The following is a 20,124-nucleotide window of genomic DNA, read 5'->3' on the forward strand; positions in this document are numbered from 1 at the left end:
TTCACTGTGTTGTATGTTCAGTCAACTGATCACTAAATATGCAGCGTTCCCTTGCAGTGAATCACAGCTACAGCAGCACTTCGGTCTGTACTTTCCTCCTGTATGGGCAAGGCAAACATTTTAAGGATGTGTTTACATCTGCTAGCACGATACTTGCGTAACTTGGAGTGTGTGGGCTACCGTGTGACGAATTAGGCCATTAATTATCTTTTGCTACATATAATTAGCGTGGAGAAAAGAATGGTCTCAAAATGTCCTTTGAAAGAATGGCAACTCTTACTCCATCCACTCCATCCAACCACAACAATCAAAACCTTTTTTATGGTTCTGTTTGTGTATATCTTTCACTAAAAGGGGTTCACTACTAGTCAAAAAAAGAGCCTTGGAAATCTTGGAAGCCCCATTCTGCAATGTAGTCTTGGTTTTGTCAACATGGTGAACCTTGAACTTCAGTTTGTTTTCTTTTTGTTTTTGGAGAAAAAGACGTGCCCTGGCTTTAAACAGAATTCACTTTTGGGCATGAATTCATAATTCACAACCTCATGAGTGTCAAAGAAAATGATGAGCTTGGTCTTGGTTTTGCTGCTGACCCTCTTCAGTCTTGCCAACTGCTCTTTTACTATGAAGACTGATGTGAAGTCTGGTTATCGGTAGGGATGGGTACCGGTATGGCACCGGTTCTGACATAAACGGTAGTAACCAGACCGAAAAGCAGCGCACATTTCGGTGCTTCATTTCGGTGCTTTTTTTTTTTACTGAGATGTCTTTGGATTCTAGCCAATCATTTTACCTTTGCAAGCGTAGTAGGTGGGCCCAGGTACGTACGTTCTTTTAGAGCAGAGCTACAGATTAAAAATGCCCAAGGCGAAGTGGTCAAAAGTCTGGCTGTACTTCACAGCAAAAGATATAAACTCAGTAGCCTGCAACAAGTTCTACAATGCTGATACTGTGATACTGTGCAAAGGAGGTAACACCTTGAATCTGATGAAACACATGGTGGCGCATAGCGTTTTTTTAAAAGCCAAGAAATGCACCGTATTTGATAGCTTGCTGCGAGACCTCACACCGAGCACATCTACTGCGGGTGTGGTGCCTGTTATCGGACCCGGAGTTAGCAACATGAACCCGAAGAGGAGAGTCCTGGCCCCTAGCCCTGCCAGTGTAGCAGAAATGATGACGGATGATGATGGCAGCAGCAGCCGTTCTTCTCTGGGCGAGTAGCTTAATGTTGTTCGTGTATAATTTACATTGAGTAGGCTAACCACGTTATTAAATTAATGCATGTAAGGTGAACTAGCAAACATCATCATAGCTACATGCGGCTGTCTTCTTGTTTGATGGCAGATACTCCCTTCACCCTGGCCAAAAAGGCTAAAATGACCAAAGAAAAAGTGGGAAACAGTTAAACATGACAGGTTTTTGGACAAAGTTGGTGTTTTTTTTCCATTGTTTAAGCACTGCTTCCAGCCAAGAGTGATACCATATATGCCCTATAGCTGCAGAAAAGGCTAACATTGTTATCTTTTTTACAAAAAACAGCTAAACATGAGAGGTTTTTGGACAAAGTTTGTGTTCTTGATTCTTTAAGCACCGGTTCGAGCACCGTTTAAGCACCGGCACCGTTTCAAAAGTACCGGTTTGGTACTGGTATCGGATAAAACCTAAACAATACCCATCCCTAGTTATCGGGTCATAGCTTCACATCCAACCACACACCTCTGATAATTCTGGACCTGAAGGTCCAGAGAGGCTTTCCCTAGGATCCCGTAGGATGACCTGACCTTCAGGAGATGCAACAATCCATATCCATTTTCAAAATTGATTTCCTGAACTGTTAGCGAGAATGTTAGCAGTTTCCCTGATGGTTATCCTCACAGCTTCACTTTCATGGGCTTTGGGGAGGATTTCAAAAGTCTCGGTTGCAGATTCTCCAAATTTCAAAGAGAATTTGATGTCTGCTTTGTGCCAGAGTTTGAGATCAGCACTAAAACTGTAAATCTGCACCTGCAAAAGGTCACGAAAATGGAAATACTAGATGTCCAAATGTGAAATCACAACATCATGATGTATAAAGGAGGTCATGAGAGAGGTACAGGAGAGAGTGTCTGGTTTGGAGTTGCATTTCAGTCAGTGGTGTTGATAGAATTATGAACACAGAAAAGGACCATCAGAGACAGTACAATATGGAAAGCATCTGACAGGCAACAGTTTCATTGTCAACATGACAATCATCACACACAAATAAACACACTGCCAATGCAATGAAAGCATACCTGAATAGAAAAACACAAGAACACACAACAGAACACATGCAGAGCCCGAACTTCAACGCTACAGAAGCAGTGTGGGATCCTCTTGACAGAGAACAGATCAAAAGGCAGCCAACATCCAAAGAAGAGCTTTAAATGTCCTCCAGAAAGCCTGGAGAACTATTCCTGAAGACTGCTTAGACAATCTTCCTTGTAATGTTTTTAACAGAGTTCAGGCTGCGTTGGAAAAAAAAAGGTGGTCATACCAAATATTGACTTGCAAGCTTGTTAGACTTGTGCAAACTCCCTTTTTCTCTTACATACTCTCTTTCCTTGCGTGTTTGCATATTTCAATAAATTGCTGCACCTAGTTCCTGTTTTTCTATCAAGATGTAAAGAAATTAGATTTTTTCACAGTACTCTAGTTCTGTTGGTAAGCGTAGCTCCCAACTGCTACTCACAGCCAACTAATTGTGCCTTTTCTTATTGAAATTGAAATTTCCAAAATGTCTTGGTATTCTGAAGCACTAAGTGTTCCTTTTCACTGGAACTTAGGGGCCAAGCCCAACTTGTGGAAAACAACCAGACACCATAATCTCCCCTCCTTTGTCTATTTTTTGCATTTGGTATTTGGTAGTGGAGGAACTTGACTGGCCTACACAGTCCTGACGTCAGCCTGACAGAACATCTTTGGGATGAATTAGAGCGAAAACTGTGAGCCAGATTTTATCATCCAACCTCAGTGTCCGACCTGACAAAAGTACTTCTCAAACAATGGTCAGAAATTCCCATAAACACTCCTAAACCTTGTTTAAAGCCTTTCCAGAATGGTTGAAGGTGTTATAGCTGCAAAGGTCCATACGTGTGTGAGAAGGCAGACATGTAAATACATTTGACAATATAATTTATCTATACTGCATTTTCTTTTCACTCTTAATGCTTCATGGAAGACCCTTTATCAAACTCAGACGATGGTAACTGCTGTTGGTTTGTTGGTCTGTTCCAGTCTGTTTTCTATAAATGCAAGCATCAAAGTTGGCCTAAGAGAAGATAATTCACAATAGCTGATTTCAGACCTAGTATCAGATAAATGAGGATTATTTTAAACTATTGATTCTAATAGTCTAGTAGAGTTCAAGAATAAAAAATATAAAGTTGTTTGGTAGAAACCTCGCGATCATATGTGTATCCCAGATCATAGACCTAGCCCTTTAATGGCAGTATACCCTAGAGAAGATGTATGATTATTACAAATTGAGGGGAAACGCTGTACGTTCAAAACAATACAAAGCTTGAACCTGCAAAATTGGGAAATAACGCGATGATGCTCATAACTTGCAGTCTCTGAGCTCTAATTAGGTCTAAAAGTGCAAGGAGATTGGATTCACTTGTTGCTGCATTTAGCTTTCATCTTGCAGGAAGAAAAGCACTGCCACCCCAGGCCTTTTCTTTCCCCCCAGCTAACTAGACATGTTGTCACAGTCAATGACAAGTGGAGCAAAAAAGCATATTAAAGCTGCCGATGTCTCCCTCTGGTTCCTTTTCATGTTCGCCTTTGCGTGAGAGACTTTGAGATCAGGCTGAGGAGAGTGTTTGTGTCACACTAATTCACCTCTTGAATGATGTCAAAAGACCTCAGTGTGATTATAAAGGGGCCATATGGCAGTTTTCCTTTTCTTAAAAGATCCATCTTCATCAACGCAGCTGGGTGTGTTTGCATGTACGTAAGCTTGAACGGGAAAATCAACCAGAAACAGAAAACAAGGTGAACGCTGACTGAAGACTGTGTCATCTGTCATTCTAAATCGAATTATTTTATTATCCAAGTCAGAAGAGGACTGATCAAGAAAACAGTATGTCATTGGACAGCTGAAAATTGTGTCATTGTGGCACTAATTAAACAACCGGCTCTTCCCTGGAATGTCTTGCTGATGGTGGTTCATTAGGGCCGGGAAGCTGATTTGAAGCAGCTATAGGAGGCAACCCCCAAACCCAGAATTTTACGGTATAATGAGACAGCTGTGTCATTCTTGACATACCTACCATGTTAAACTGAGACAAACCACAGTGTGCCACTCCCCCCAACGTATTTTTAAGTATCAGAAGTTAGAGACAGAGAATAAAAGAAAAGAGTCACTTTTGTTTACAGCTTCTGGTAAGAAATGTTAATTGGGCAATGTGCACATGCTCATAAATGAAAAATGAGATGAAGAAAAGTTTCTCTCTCAGTGGTGCATAAAAAAAAATATAGGTGTGATCGAGCTGTTATGTTCCCAACAGTCGTGGTGTACACCATGCTGTCAGAGTAATTGGCAGAAGAGAGTCTCCTTTCCTCCGTCAGTGTTTGTAGAAGAGTTTGGTCTGGAGAACTGATCAGCCACAACATTAGAACTGCAGACAGGTGAAACGATTAACGCTGATCATGCATCATTAAATGCACTGCTCTGCTCAGGTGCTGGCATTTGTGTGGGTAGTATTATCACATGGGATGTGGTGACACCAGACCATCTTAATGAGCAGTTGAGCTATTTAATGCTTCACCGGAACAAATGGACCAAAGTAAAACAGCATTTCAGGACTTTGTGTTGCTTTCTCTGCTGACACTCTCTAGCATCTGGTTGTATTCTTCCCGGACACTGTCGTGGACACTTCGTACCTTGCTGTCTTAGGAAGTGTTTCTTCTTCCTCTTTTTATTATTATTATTATTATTATTATTATTATTATTATTATTATTATTATTATTATTATTAAAGGAAACTGGCACTAAGTGTTTAAAATGTGCATTATGGAGGAAGAATATCCCTCCATGTTCTTCTAACTATCTAATTCGGGGTTGTGGTGGGCGGTGAAATCTAATTGCAGATTCAATAAAATGGGAAGCAGGTTACACCCTGGATAGGTTGCAGTACTAACACATAAAGACAGACAACCATTCACACTCACATTTAGGCTCATTTAGAATCACCAGTTAACCTAACCCTCTGCGTATCTTTGGACTGTTGAGGGAAGCCAGTATTTTCGGAGAGAACTCCACACTGAAAGGTCCCAGGCTGGACCCAAACCCTGAAGCTTCTCACAACAGTGCCACCCACCTCTCTAAAACTTTGGCTTTTTAGGAGCTTATAAAAACAAACCAACATCATGGTTAATAAAAAGTGGAGGAAAAAAATTCCTCATTTCCAGGTCTGATCAGTCCTCAGGGTGGGGAACTCCAGGCCTCACGGGCCGGTGTCCTGCAGGTTTTAGATCTCACCCTGGGTCTACACACCTTAATCAAATGATTAGTTCATTACCAGGCCTCTGGAGAACTGTTGAGACATGTTGAGGAAGTCATTTATCCATTTAAATCAGTTGTGTTGGATCAAGGACACATCTAACACCTGCAGGACACCGGCCCTTGAGGCCTGGAGCAACTACAGTCCACAGAGGAATAAGCCAACGTATCTGGTCTTGGCATTTTCAGCAGCATAGCACACTTTCTTATGTACAGGTCAGAGTTTCTGGTGACATGAGAGGAATCCACTCAGTGCTAGTCTGTTGGGTTTAATGTTTTGTCTCAGAAGTGAATCAGTTCTATATGTAGACCCCTTCATAGCACTAATGTCAGCATTTACCCAGCTAAACGCTTTTCTTTGAATCTTCCAGTTGAATCCGCCCACTAACCCTCCTTCTCTATTACACTGCATCCTAATGGCTTTAATAGCCTGCCATTTAGATTTCAACAAATTGTACAAATTACACTAATGAAATGAAATGGCTTCCTTAAATAGACAGGCTACCCAATTCAAGATTATAATAATATATTGCAAAATTATTAGATAGAATGTTTATGATGCTTATGATGTGGCCCCAGTGTTGGCAATATAATTGATACTCTGCTTTATAAAGCTAAACCTGGAATAACTTGTTGGCTGGTATATGATGCCACAATGTATCGTTTGATCAGCGCTGCTCCTTGAATAGAATTTTACTGACTTAAATGAAATGTACAGGCAGCACGGTGGCACGGTGGTTAGCACTGTTGCCGCACAGCAAGAAGGTCCTGAGTTCAATTCCACCATCAGGCCGGGGTCTTTCTGTGTGGAGTTTGCATGTTCTCCTCGTGTTTGCGTGGGTTCCCACCGGGTACTCCTGCGTCCAAAGACATGCAGCTTGTGGGGATAGGTTAATTGGATAATCCAAATTGTCACTAGGTATGAATGTGTGTGTGAACGGTCTGTCGCAGTCTGTTGGCCCTGCAACAGACTGGCGACCTGTCCAGAGGTTGTACCCCGCCTCTCGCCCTATGACAGCTGGGATAGGCTCCAGCACCCCCGCGACCCTGATAAGCGGAAGCGAATGGATGGATGGAAATGAAATGTACACTTTTCATTTAAAAGTGATACTGGGGCCACACGGGTCAAAGGTATGTTCTAAACACAACACGGACAAACTGATTTTGATTCAGCAAGGTTGTAATGTACATTCAGTAAAGAGAGTTATTATAGGATTGGATTTAAAGGTCAAAACTAGATACAAACTTTTAGTCAGCTGTTTTGCTTTTAAATGCTGCACTGTGTCACTGGACACTTGCTAACTTGGAATAAAGTGGGCTTGCTCCAGTGTTTGACAACACACTAAGAGTGGAAGAAGTGTCAGGAAACAAAGGGGAAACATAAATCAACATGATCATTTATTTGATCAGCTCAGCTGGCAACTGGCAAATCTGACATAGGGATATTTAAGCTACTTTAGCCTTCCCACAGTTGCTGCACTTCTTCATATCGCTTTCCATCACACTGACACCTCACTCTTCATTTACTGTTGTATCTGACTTCATTAGTCTCACATCTGTTGACACTGATGAAAGCTCTGTTATGTGTTGGATCTTCTTGGTGCTCTCTCTGCTTCTGACGTGTGTGGGGAGGTGCCCGAATGCTCTATTTACTGTACTTAAACTACCGTACTATTCAAGTCTCATACCACCCCTCATTTCTTTATAGTTTACTTCCAAGGAGTCAGACCAGTAATTTTTTAAAGTGGTTTCAAGCAGTAATGTTGTATCTACATTAACAGAGAACCAGTTTAAAACTGTATCTTTAGGCACTTTGTTACTACCAGCCTGACTCAAAGACATCATTTGTTTTCATTTCTGTAGATGAATCTTAGAAAAATGTCAAAGATGACAGTGTAACACACGAAGATATTCCCAAATACAAACAAACAAACAAACACAGGACCTGAGAGAGGAAAAACCTGCTCATACCAAGTACTTGTTAGATGGACAGAGAGGAGCAGCAGCTGGCACACACATTCAAATGCAGTTCTAGTTTGCCAGTAAATTAAATGACATTTCACTGTTAACCAAGGGAGTGTTGCAACCTAAGCCCAGGAAGCCACAATGCACTCAATCTCTTTAGCTGGAGGAAACAGTTTGGCTGAAACCGGAAGTTTTTAAGGCGTCGTCTTAGATGGAAAGCACTTAGCCTGTCTGTCTAATCTAATGTGGCTCTTAGAGAAGCATTCAGTGGCTCTCGCCTTTTTCTCTCTCACACAAGCAAAAAGAAAAAAAAGAAGCTATATTGCATTTTAAATTTACTGACTCTCATCCGCACTCGCTGCATGAATAGGGGATTAAACATCTCAAGTGTTTTGTCGATTTCTTCCCTCAGAATCGCTTACTCTGTTCACATAAGCATCTTTGAAAACTGTTCTCTTGTCCCATTCATCACTACAGAGAGCCCCGGGTGTTGGTCTAACCTTTCAGTGACTCTGCCCAATGCCTCACTGGCCCATACACTCCACTGTGGTGTAAATGCCAGCCACTTTAAAGTATAGCCCTGCCACAGTCATATATCCTCACAGGGGAACGGGGGAGCAAGAGCTCAGACTGTGATCGCAAGGAAGAAAGATGTGCGCAAAAGCTTTAGGAAAGCCAGTAATTTTGTCTTAGTGCGTGCTGATGATTGGTGGTGATGATCTGCTTCATCATTTTTCTCAGTGGTGATGATTTGCTGCTCACTCTGAGTTTTGGTGAATAATTCTAGTTGAATTGTGATTCTCTTTGACTTTACAACAGTGGGAATATTGTTAATGTTTTATGCAAGAACTTTAGCAGACCTTCTCTACAATCAGTTTCCAAGTGTAATGTTCAGAGACATGATGAACACTATTGTGTTTATATGGAAATATATCCACCCTTCCAGTTTCGTCCATTATCCAGAGTTGGGTCCTACAGCTTGTCTGGGGGCATGCCAAAGCATTCCCAGACCAGCCAAGAAATATAACCCCTCCAGCGTGTCCTGCCCCAGGGCCTCCTCCCAGTGGGACATGCCTGGACCATCTCAACCGGAAGTCACCCAGAAGGCATCCTTGTCAGATACCTGAACCACCTCAACTGGCTCCTTTTTGAAGTGGAATAGTACTTTGAGCCCCTTCCGAACGGCCAAACTCCTCACCCTATCTTGAAGGGAGAGATACGCCTCCCTCATTTCAAAGCTCATTTCCACCACTTATATCAACAATCTTGTTCTTTCAGTCACTACCCAAATACAGCGTCTGCATCACCGCAGCTGCAGCATCAATCCGTCTGTTGATCTTCCTCTCCCCTCACTCAAGAACAAGACCCTGAGATACTTAAACTCCTCCACTTGGATTTTGGCAGTTTGCTGGTTTGGAGCGTTTAGTTTTGCCAATGAGGAATGATAACAGCATTGGTTCTATTATCTTGGAAGGGTTATAAAGCTGTTTCCAAACAATTTGAAGTCCATCACTCTACAGTAAGAAGAGTTAGTCATAAAAAGATAGTCAACATGACAGTTGCCAGACTTACCTGAAGTGCACATCCTAGCAAAGCCCAAAGTCTGACTGTGCAAAACTCAGAGAAGCTGCAAAAATTCTGAGAGCGACATCTCAGATTCTGCAGGTTTCAGTGTTAAATGTTAATGTTAAAAGTACAATTATAAAAAGACTGAACAAGTATGGCTTGTTTGGAAGGGTTGTCCTGAGGCAACCTCTTTTCTTTAAAAAGAACATGGAAACACAGGCTAGGTTTGGAAAGTTGCATCTGAACAAACCACAAGATTTCTAAAACAATGTCCTTGAAGATAAAAAATTAAGATATTTGGCATCATTTGTTGAAAACTAAACACATCATATAAGCTGTCAAACATGGTAGTGGATGGGTGATTGGGCATGTTTTTGCAGCCACAGGACATGGGCACAATGACTGAACTCCTCTGTATACATAAAGTTTCTAGAGCCAGATGTGAGGCCACGTGTCCAACAGCCAAAGCTTTGATGAAATTGGGTCATGCAACTGAACAGTAATCTTAAACACACCAGCAAATACACCACAACAGAATGGTAGGAAAAGAAAAGAATCAAGGCATTACAATGGCTAGTCAAACTCCAAATGACTGATTACTGTGGTTGGAGAGCTACCCATAAACAAATGCCTGAAAGCCTCAATGAACTGAAGAAATGTTGTAGAGTGGGCCAAAATTCTTCCACAATGACATGAGCGGCTGAACGAGTCATACAGAGAGTAGTTACTTTAAGTTATTACTTCTGAATCTGGCTCTACAAGCTGGTGAATCATGGGCTGTACTGAGTTCTTCATATACTGCTTCTGCATTTAGGCTCAAGTTTTGTTAACGTGCTATGTTGCTCTTCATCTGAGGTTGTATTTACCTCATTTTAATATCTGATAAATACTACTTTTTATTGCCTTCATATATAAAACCTTAAAATTAATTTTTATTTGTTTATTTATTTTTTTGCCAATTGTTTGTTTTTCCAGAAAGATTCATTTACAAATCAGGACACTCCTAAGTTCCAAACATCAAAACAACAGCTATGGAAATTAAAGCCATTATTTCCACAGGTAGCTACCTGCCCCATACAGTTACCCAGCTGGAATGCAGTCATTTGGATTCAGAATTAATTGAAAACAAACAAAAACTAAAACGAAAGGAGAATAAGCAATGCACTTGTTTTACCTTTTGGTTGCTAAATGTAACAGAAAAGCTTCAGCTGTGCTGGCTGTAATTTCCTCTCCCTGTGGAGCTGCAAGCACACCCAGCTGAACAACTTCTCCGCACATAAAGACGGAACATCACTGGCTTTAGCGAGAGGCATTTGCATTAGCAAACATTTCCAGCCAGAGGAGTCTTATCTGCCAGCAACATAAATGGTCACCAGTGAATCCAAGTATTTTGAAAATATATTTTCCCAGTGTGACCACAAAAGAAGAACTCTACTGTGTGGAAAAGATGAGGAATATTGACTTATTCAGTGATAAGTCTCAGGGGATATGAGGGTACAATTGTTCCAAAACCTAAAGAAAAATCTAATACAACATGGAAAGGATTTTCAGTGCCAGACGATGAGCTTTCAACTCGTCTAAATGTGCTGCTGAATGCAATGTCAGTCAGACAGAAATGTTTTTTTTTAAGGCAATCATTTTCAGCCCAATGGAAGTGCATTAGCCCTGCTCATAAATGTTAATGCAAATGAACCAGATCTGTGATGGGTTAAAAAAGTGCTGTTAACGAAAAGTGAAAATCCTCCGTACCTGCTTCTAGATATAAAGAAACCCATTTACCCGGTCACGTTGACTTATTTCACCTAGCTATCTTTGTTTTCACGATTTCCTGTTCATGAGTAATAGAGGTACATTTGACCATAGAAGTTAGATAGAGTGAGGGCATACACTTGTTAGGCAACAGCCATCAATATCGCTGCTACTTGAGGTAAGATTACAGCAGATGAAACCATAATGGCCCCCATGGGGAATATGGCTTGTCACAGCAGAGAACAGGATATAAATAACAGTGTAAAGACACAACCTTCTTATTGTTACAAGTTAAAGTGGATGTAGAGGAGGAAAAATACATTCATGTGTCATAAAGTGCAAATACACACTAGGAGCAGTGCGACTGCTGGTAACACTAGTGCGTAAATATTGATTAATGGCTTTTTCAAAGAGAAAAAGTACGTACGAGTAAATTTATGTGGCTCTCAGACCGCACAAGCCACAAATCAACATGATTAAAATAGTTCTGCGCAGCAAACACAAAACTTTTCTCCTTCCATCCCCAAACAGCCGAGTGTAATAAATGTGAATCGATGAGGTACAAAACTGCTTGGGTCAGTGTGGCGCGTGCGTGAGTTACAGCAGTGTTTTCACATTATTGAAAAAGAAATGTATTTCAGATGAGTCAATAAATTTGATCAAGCTCAGCAGCGATGGTGGGTTAGAGATTTTCTCCCAGGCAGAGTCAGTGAATATGATTATTATTGTTATTTAAGTTCCTGGCAAAGTCATCATGATTATACCATTACTGACTATTGGTTTCAGCAGAATAATTTACCTCCTAATTAAGATTCAACTCAGTAATTATACACAAACACAGAAGAACCTGGGAAATTAGCTAAACCAGCTATAACTGCCTGGTTTATGAGGAGAAAGCATTTGATTGATAAGGTGTTTGGTTATTATGATAAATTATGACACACGCAGAAGGTCACCATTGGAATATTGGTCTATTTGTAACCATTTGTGTAAAATACTTCTCTCTGCTCTGCCTGGTTTCTTTGTATCAGTGAGCACTTTCTGTATCCACTTTCTCAAGCATCCTGGTTACTTACAGTAATCTCAAAACCAGCTTTCACTGTCACAGATTGCTGTTTGAAGCTTTCAGGAGACAAATCCAGATGAGTATTAAAAAAACAAAACAACAAAAAAACTTGAGTGACAGTGTTTCGTATTAAAGGTGACAACCATGAAGCCTGGAGTTACTGGTGAAATGAAACAGGTTAAATCAGCACTAATGGTTCTAATGGTTATTAAATACTTCATTAAGTGAGGCCGGGTGGGGGCAGGTTGTTGTTTTTCCACAGTTAAAAATAGTTGTATGAATGCATTCACTGCCATGGGCTGTTTAGTTTCCAGTTCACCTAATCTGTACCCAGCTCACAAACTTTTTTAAATTTAGTGTTAGTCGTAGTCAGAAGTTCAGAAGATTATAGCAGTTAACTAAAATGTAAGGTGGAAAAATTTGTTGTGATTTTACTCGTGAGAGTTGCTCCGCATGTTTTACAAAGCATCATATCTTTATTGACATCAAATGCTAAATGTGTCCGTATGTCACAGGCACAAAGGAGATTACTTCTGACTTGATTACTCCCAAATTCATCCCAACTCAGTTCTGATTGAATCAGGTCTCTCCAGAATATTTTTGTTTGTTGACAAAAGTGTCAGTTAGTGTCAGTGTCACTGTCTATCATAGTTTTTGTCCTTTAGTTTTTATTTAGTTATCGTCTTTGTTATTGCCAGACAAAAAAAAGCTGGTTGATGAAAACTGACAATAATGATTAATGCTTACATGGAAACTCCAGAAAGGAGACCACTGTTAAACTTCCATCAGTGAATGTAAATGCTAGTTTTTTAGCCATACTAGGTTCCAAAGTATTCAATTCAATTCAATTCAGTTGTGTTTATACAGCACCAAATCACAACAACAGTTGCCTCAACGCACTTTATATTGTAAGGTAGACCCTACAGTAATACATACAGAGAAAAACCCAACAATCATAGGACCCCCTATGATCGAGCACTTTGGCGACAGTGGGAAGGAAAAACTCCCTTTTAACAGGAAGAAACCTCCAGCAGAACCAGGCTCAGGGAGGGGCGGGGCCATCTGCTGCGACTGGTTGGGGAGAGAGAAGGAAGACATGACAAAAGACATGCTGTGGAAGAGAGACAGAGATTAATAACAAGTGTGATTCAATGCAGAGAGGTCTATTAACACATAGTGAGTGAGAAAGGTGACTGAAGAAGAAATACTTCTCCTAAAATAAAGCTGGTGATTGCCTTTTAATTTTTTCACGGATTGCAAACAGCTGTGGTGACCAACCGGTCCCCCAGACACTGAGCATTCAAGACCATTAACCTACCACCAGACAACCTACACAGGTTGTCTGGTGGTAGACAGCCAGACAGTTTACTCGCTCTCTGACTGACTGGATCACTCTCAGGCAGACTGATCAAGGTTTACAACTGATTTCAGTCTAATTTATAAGCATAGGCAAAGAGTTGCAAACAAGTCTGTGAAGATGAGCACAGTGTTTTTGCATTAGCAAACTCGAATCAACTGGTTGGCAACTGGTTGTATTCTGATTTTATTCCTGTATAAAAGCAAGGCTCTGAATGTAAGTAGTCAATGTGAACTTCTTCATCTTTATCAGACAGAAACAGATTTGTGATTTCCATTGATTTATGGCAGTTAATTACTGTATTATCACAGACAGATTGCATGTAGTTGTAAACTGGACTCATTCAGTTGCAAGCTGATAGCAGACTGACTCCATCTTATTTCCGTTTTATCATCGTCTTGATACACCAAAGTCACTCTGAACGTGGTAACTGACAGTGCCACTCACTGCAGCCTTGTCCCTGTCTTTAAAACAGTTTATTCATTTTTTCACATGGTTGCAATAACTTTGGCACTGCAGTCTCCAATCATTGTTTTTCCTAGTGCAACTGTAGCATTAAATATATCTAACCTTAAAACTACACATCAATGCAATGAGTTTTCATAAATTTAGTGTTTTATTTATTTTTTGTTAGCCCAAATCAGACTCTAAACCTGTGATGGGACAGACAAGATTAAAATAAGCTCTGACGTCCTTGAATTTCCACTCCACACGCCATACAAGAGAGATAAATCTCTCTTGTATGGCTGTGTGAGATGGTCTTATTGCTGCTCCTTGTCGATGATGGGGTGGGTGATGGGGGGACAACGACACAGTAGAGCACTTCTGAACAATTCAATCTACTCACTGGCCACAGAGTGCAGCAAAAGACCAACAAGAATGAGGCAAAGATGATGCAGCACAAGGCAACTGTCAGCATGCTCTGTGCTCAGTGTTTTCCACACGACAGCTCCTCTGTGTTAGTGTTTGTGATTTGTGTAACAGTTATTGTGTACATCTCTGTGAGAGTTGCCATTGCTTTCAGACGCCGTAGTGGACACTTTGCACCAACAGTGGGCACATAACAGAAGAAGAAAGGAGAAAAATAAAGCTGCATGTCAAACCTTTCACAGTGGCTGAATGTTGCCATTGTACAAGTGTCCCTCCATTCTTTTTAAAACCTTGTTCTTTGATTGTCGTGCTAGTTTGCCCCCACAGGCATTCCTCTCAGTGATGGTTGTATTTTCACTCCTTATTGCTTTTTGGCCATTCAGAAAAGCATTTCAGTAAATCTAGACTGAGTTAGGAGTTTTTGTGCAAAGAGGAAACATAAGGCAGATGCAACTTTGTCTTAATATGCTTTTACAGGTAAGTCATTGAAATTGTTGGTGACAGTCTCTTTTCTCTTGTATCTTAGCTTGTTTCTGAGTTTTCCAGGAGAGCGCTGTCACTGCAACCATGGTAGCAGGAAGCATGGAAGCGCATTTACACGATGGGACTGATAATGTTTTCCACATATTTACAGGGCATATTTAAGATTTGGTCCAGTGATCAGGTGTTTCAATAACATATAATAAGTTTAATTCAGCTGGTGATCAACAACAAAGGTTTGCAAGCCAGAACCACTGACTGGTAATAAAGCCATAACCATCTTACCAGATAAATAATTACAATGCTGTTTTCCAGTCATGCTGGCATTTTGTAATGTAAAAACTGCTCCTTGAAAAAGCTGACCTAATCTTAAATGTTGTGTGTTGAGGTGGAACTTGCTGTCTTGCAGACAAACTTGAGCAACTACAGGAAGATGTGGGAATCTGCCAACAACCAAATCATCAATGCAAGGTTTTTGGTGTAGCACATTCTTTGCAAATGAGCTTAGAAAGAAAAGCATCTGGACTTCTTTAAGTAGCTTGAAGACGTTTCTCGTCCAAGACGTTTCTTCAGTTCTAAGGTCAAATGGTGGAGATTTAAGATTTAATAGATTTAAGCCCTATCAGAGTGTCCCACAAGAGGGACATGGACCTCCCACCTCTACTTAATCAGGTGTGAAAATGGGTGTAGGTCACAATCAGCCAAGGTTTCGGTGGTGAACCCACCATCCTTTGGAAATGATTTTCACCAAGTGAAAGGGCATCGACCGTCTGCAACCACTGGCACCAGGTGGTTATACCATGTCCAATGTGGCCGACAGATCTCAAGTAGTGTGTGCAAGACGTGTCCTGAGGAACCTCAATAGCTGCTGCTCCTTCATGTTGGAAGGAGCTGATTGAGGTTACTCAGGCATCAGATCCCCATGGCTCTTGAAATCTTCCAAGTGGTGAGAGATTTTTCAATTAGGGCCCAAACATGCTGGAGAAATGATCATACCTGGCCAGGAAGCGCCAGGTGTTGCTGAGACAATGCCACAACCTGACTCCAGGTGTTGGAACGATTTGTTTTGATTTGCTGATTTGACATGAAGATGATTTAAAAAGACAGAATTCATCTATGAAAGGCATTCTCTTACGCACATATTAAACAAATATGTAAGACTGCTTTCTTCCATTTGCGCAACATCTCTAAAATTAGAAATATCCTGTCTCAGAGTGACGCTGAAAAACTAGTTCATGCATTTATTACTTCCAGGCTGGACTACTGCAATTCATTATTATCAGGATGTCCAAAAAACTCACTGAAAAGCCTTCAGCTAATCCAAAATGCTGCAGCAAGAGTACTGACAGGGACTAGAAAGAGAGAGCATATTTCTCCTGTTTTGGCTTCCCTTCATTGGCTTCCTGTTAAATCCAGAATTGAATTCAAAATCCTGCTCCTCACATACAAGGTCTTAAATAATCAGGCCCCATCTTATCTTAATGACCTTGTAGTACCATATCACCCTATTAGAGCACTTCGCTCCCGCTCTGCAGGCCTACTTGTTGTTCCTAGAGTATTTAAAAGTAGAATGGGAGGGAGAGCCTTCAGTTTTCAGGCCCCTCTTCTGTGGAACCAGCTTCCAGTTTGGATTCGGGAGACAGACACTATCTCTACTTTTAAGATTAGGCTTAAAACTTTCCTTTTTGCTAAAGCATATAGTTAGGGGTGGACCAGGTGACCCTGAATCCTCCCTTAGTTATGCTGCAATAGATGTAGGCTGCCGGGGGATTCCCATGATGCATTGAGTTTTTCCTTTCCAGTCACCTTTCTCGCTCACTATGTATTAACAGACCTCTCTGCATTGAATCATATCTGTTATTAATCTCTGTCTCTCTTCCACAGCATGTCTTTTATCCTGTCTTCCTTCTCTCACCCCAACCGGTTGCAGCAGATGGCCGCCCCTCCCTGAGCCTGGTTCTGCCGGAGGTTTCTTCCTGTTAAAAGGGAGTTTTTCCTTCCCACTGTCGCCAAAGTGCTTGCTCATAGGGGGTCATATGATTGTTGGGTTTTTCTCTGTATCTATGAAGCGCCTTGAGGCGACTTTTGTTGTGATTTGGCGCTATATAAATAAAATTGAATTGAATTGAATTAAATTGAATTGAATTAAATTAAATTAAATTAAATTAAATTAAATTAAATTAAATTAAATTGAATTGAATTGAATTGAATTGAATTGAATTGAATTGAATTGAATTGAATTGAATTGAATTGAATTGAATTAAATTCCCCAACTTGTCTGAAATTCCTTTGTGAACAGGTAAATTGCTGTGCGGAAGAAAAGACCGGAGTTTATCTGGGTGGCAATTACACACACAGACACTCGCTGCACATGGTAAAGCCCAGTGAAGTGAACAAATGAGAATAGTAAATAGATCCATTAAAATCTTGGGCGTGCCGAAGACAGGAGCAGCTCAGTACTTGAAGTGTGCCTGTTTGTTATACAGAGCCCACTCCAATTTACTGTGCGTATCAAAGGTTAGCCGTTGCTTCCTGCATTGTTTGGTTTACATGCTTGTCTTCAGCTGTGATGGGGTCAGAGTCCCCTGACTGCTGAGATGAATAATTGCATGCTTTTAATTTGATCCTCAGTGGTACATCTATGTACATCAGAGGCTTTTCAGAGTGGAGAAGGAGCAGAAGGGAGTGGAGAATGCACTCAGCGAGAAAGCCTCTGACAGAGAACAATACATATACACTGGTCAGATTCAAACGAAGGGATGGCATCATCGATTGCAAATGTGTCACAAACAGACAGATTCCCCCGTGGACACGGAAGAGCAGAAAAACAAAGGAAGTGCAAAGCATGCTGGTTGCCATGTGAAAATGAGCGTGTTCCTTAAGGATTTGGATAGTAGCACACTTATTTGTTTTGGCTTCAGACTCATTACTTTGGATGTGAAATGACAGCATGTGGTTAGAGGGTGGATTTTAGCTCAAATTTGAATGGCCGTGCTGCAATAACACAGCTTCAAAATTGCCATGTGATGGTTTGCCACGGGAGCATGAGGACTAAAAGAGGGATTCACGACAGAGGGAGAGTTTTAGGCACACACACTTACAGATTTCTATTTTTATTTAATATTTGAAAAAGCTAACTTTACTGACACGACTCACATAGCTGTAGGTAGTACACCAAAGGGGATCAAATGATTGCTTTTTCCAAATATGTAGCACAAAAACTGTAAATGGGTATGCACTTATTTTTTCAGAGAATACAGTTATATTTAGCACAGTATTATAGTTTCTGCAAGCTGTCCAAATCTTCCTTAAAAGACAGAACAAAGCGGTCGAAATTGGCTGATAATTCTCCCAAAAATGAATCTGATGGTATTCTTTTAATCTAATAGTTATTGTGTTATTTCATATTTCTCAATTGGAGTGTGAAGCCTAACCTTTTTATCTACTGTCAACTGTTTTTTTGGAGATTATCTTGTGATGGGACTCATATCCACTTTTGAAATATATGGAATGCTGTCTCTGACTTCTTATAAGTTTGCTTCCATATGTAACCAGACCAAAAAGTTACATGACACAATTTTATAATTTTCCTAATACCACCTTGGGACTTGCACCCAAAGCATATGTTAGTCTCTGCACTACATTCCACCCAAGAGGTAACTACACGAAGTGGGAATCTTGGCATGTCAGTCCAAAACTGGAAAGACTGATAGTGCTCAGAAAGGCTTAGTTGTTCGCTTAGTAATAACCGCAAGGCTTGTGGTTCAGGTCCGAGCTCCACCTGTCCACATGCTTCTATGTCCTCAAACTCCAGCTTGCCCTTGATGGTACTTTTGCTCTTGTGCCACCTGGAAATTTATATTTTTGCTTTGATGATAAACAGCTCTTGATTGAATTGTCATGAGCTTTGATGAAAGAGGATAGATTGTAATGATTAGTGACCTCCTGACATCAAGAGGTTTAAAGTTTCAATCAAGATTCACATTTGTGGTGTAAAAAAATATTACAAATTGTAAGATTGTCATCCTCAGAACTAATTAAAAAAAAAATTATGATTTCAGTATCACAGAAAAGTTAAACAGAAAGCGATTATCTGAGCCAGAGAGAAAGTCTGTGTGATGTTTGTGCCTCCTATTTGTACTGTGACAAACATATAATTGTGACACTAACAATTGTTCAATTTTTGTTAGTTTTAGATGCATCAAACACACACACACACACACACACACACACACACAGACACACAATAATGATGAATAATTCATTCATTTTGTTCACTGCTTTCATTTGCGCTTGGCTAACACTGCACTGCAGTCATTGGATTAGCTGAATCATTGAAAACCATGAAAACAATCCGGAGCAGTGTTGTCAGTGTTGTTCTCCAGTATAAAAGCAGTAAATATGCACATATCCTGCACACTGAAAAAGAGTAAAGGTGTACTGCATGTATTAGAGTGTAGTTCCTGCATATGAAACACGCTGTCATCACATCAGTATAGGACAACTAGGAAATAAAAACAGATTGTTGTTTCAGAAACCCACTACCTCAGCCATGACTAGCAAACATGGCTGTATACTAAAAATGTTTCAAGGATTAGTCAGTTTCAAGCATCCCATCATTTCATCACCCCGACCCGTCGCAGCAGATGGCCCCGCCCCTCCCTGAGCCTGGTTCTGCTGGAGGTGTCTTCCTGTTAAAGGAGAGTTTTTCTTTCGCACTCTCTCCAGAGTTCTTGCTCAAGGGGGGATCATATGATTGTTGGGTTTTTCTCTGATGTATTATTGTAGGGTCTACCTTACAATATAAAGCGCCTTGAGGTGACTGTTGTTGTGATTTGGTGCTGTATAAATGCAATTGAATTTTATTCATTCTCAGTTTTAAGATTCAGTTAAACTGATGACAAATGGACTGGTTCTTAGCACTTTTCTACTCTTCCTGGGCACTCAGGGTGGTTTATGGCACCCCCCAACTCCATTCCTTGTAACTGTGCACTTCATGCCTAGAAAGGAAGGTGATGGTTAGCTGTAAAGCCACTTATTACTGCCTGCAGTGTGGAGTTCTGGCTGTTAGTCTGCAGATTTCTTGCTAGCTGAGTGATGTACAGTAAAGACTCCATGTCTAGTGAAATATGTATGTAGGTAAGATATGGGCTGTAAGTTTGATGTCAAGCTACAATTTTGCATTCAGTTGCATTCAGGCTGGACTCTTCCACGACATGTTTCCTGTTCAGCAAGACTGAATAAACTGCTTAGTTTTCATGTTACATTCTTTTAGAAATCCTAATATTCAGCATGATTGCTGTATACTCTCATTTAATTTGTGACCTCACTTTTACTTTAGTGGGTTATTGCTTCTGCTGCTGTTGTTACTGGGTGAAAAATTGCAACTCCAGCTTTGCCTATCAGTCATTTACATGGTCCTTAATGGGCTTAGCGAGTTTGATGTCTCAAGGGCAAAAAACCCTGCTATTTGCAAAGCAGAGTTTATACTCTTAAAAATGCATGAGGCTGACTGAGCAAATGCAAAGGCAAATGCAAAGGCTTACA

General features: G+C 40.6%; 1 protein-coding gene across 2 annotated transcripts in view; it reads left to right on the plus strand.

Annotated features, from left to right (window-relative positions):
• Positions 1–20,124, plus strand: part of kcng2 (potassium voltage-gated channel, subfamily G, member 2) — a 47,341-nt gene that overhangs the window by 16,941 nt on the left and 10,276 nt on the right. The gene's annotated exons all lie outside the window — the stretch shown is intronic.

Source organism: Neolamprologus multifasciatus, chromosome 22 (assembly GCF_963576455.1).
Source record: "Neolamprologus multifasciatus chromosome 22, fNeoMul1.2, whole genome shotgun sequence".
NCBI lineage: Eukaryota > Metazoa > Chordata > Actinopteri > Cichliformes > Cichlidae > Neolamprologus > Neolamprologus multifasciatus.